This window comes from Cornus florida, unplaced genomic scaffold, assembly GCF_030987335.1.
Source record: "Cornus florida cultivar Cherokee Brave unplaced genomic scaffold, ASM3098733v1 CherokeeBrave_3.0.0_Hap2_Chr02, whole genome shotgun sequence".
Taxonomy (NCBI): domain Eukaryota; kingdom Viridiplantae; phylum Streptophyta; class Magnoliopsida; order Cornales; family Cornaceae; genus Cornus; species Cornus florida.
Window position 1 is genome coordinate 87294117 of NW_026775572.1, and position 1528 is coordinate 87295644.

Sequence of the window (1528 nt, forward strand, 5' to 3'; positions counted from 1 at the left end):
TATCAATGCTACTATTCATCATTCACAACTCCACATACGATGTTCCCATTCTCCTCAATTATCAAGACAGAATTTAAATGGCCATGACAAGGACCGATGCTTGTACACGAAATTTAAACAAGATAATAGCCTCAACTAGGGCTTTAAAACTAAATTATCACTAAGGTTAACACATGCACAATATATTACAAATTCGAAACTAGAAGGTCAAGAAACTTACCTGGAGTCCCCTAGACTTACAAATTTGCTAGCGTTCCCTCAATGAGCCCCGAGTTCCTAGAATCTCACACAACTTACAACAACAGAATTGTCAAAACCACACAACAAATATTCACAAATCATAATATTAACAATCAAACCAAAGTTAACCCTAGAACTTCGGTTGCTAAACCGTTTGCAGTCCCCGGCAACGACGCCAAAAATTGATCGGTTGAGTCGATTACAATTATAAATCAACCTTCGCAATAGCACGAATCATTGTAAAATAGGGCTATTGGTCGGGTAAGTCGAACCACTGGGACTGCACTAATCTATGGCAACCTAAGTGTCTAGAGTCTTTTTAGAATGATACAGGGTGTTCATAGAGGATTTGTTGGTTGTCACTTAAGATATGAAATTAAGGTGCATAAATTAGAAGTTTACAAAAGTTTAAGAGAGATGAAATACAAGTACAGAGGACTAGGGAAGTGAATCCGCCTCCATCCCTATACACATGCTAGATTAGAGCTAAATTGGGGAAAACAATATATATTATGGTCATGATACATAGCAACACTTGGTTGCCATAATATCCTCAAGAAGTTCATTAAATCTGAAGCAAGTATGATCCATCAAAGGTTAACATGTTTAGACTACCTAACTAAGGTGCATCTTAACCACATTTACTTGAATGAAAGACTATCAAGCCCTAGATAAAATGGTGAAGCACATAAAGGTAAGAAATAAGCATAAATCATCAAAGGTTTCACCTAAGCAATGATCTATCAAAGTCCTTATCAACATGCCATTAAACCATTTCATAACCTTGCTTCCATTCTCACCATGAAAACTTAAGCAATATGATTAATATAAGACATCATCTAAAACAAGATAATCAACTTAAAGAAATCATCCATACATATATCAACATTCATTACAAGAAATGAAGTGCTCTTGGTTATGAAAAGACCATAAAAATATACATTGTAATCCCCAAAATATAACCTAAATTAGAACATGCTTACAAGGGAGGGGCCTCATCACCTCTCTAGATGGAGGTTTAGTTACCCATGGGAGCCTTAGAAGAAGGAAGAAGCTTGGTTGCAACCTCCATTTTCGAGCTCCCTTTCCTTGGCTTCAAGAACTCTATCTTTTTCCTCCTCTTTCTCTCTCCACAAATCTTGCTAAGATGAGATATGATGTTATGTGTGGTCCTCTTCCTTTTGTAGACATTCCTCTCCACCAAACAAGGCTCAAAACCCCACCAAAAGACATCTCCAACCAACCCATAAAGATGGAAATCAGAGATGAGGGAAACAAGGTGCAAGTG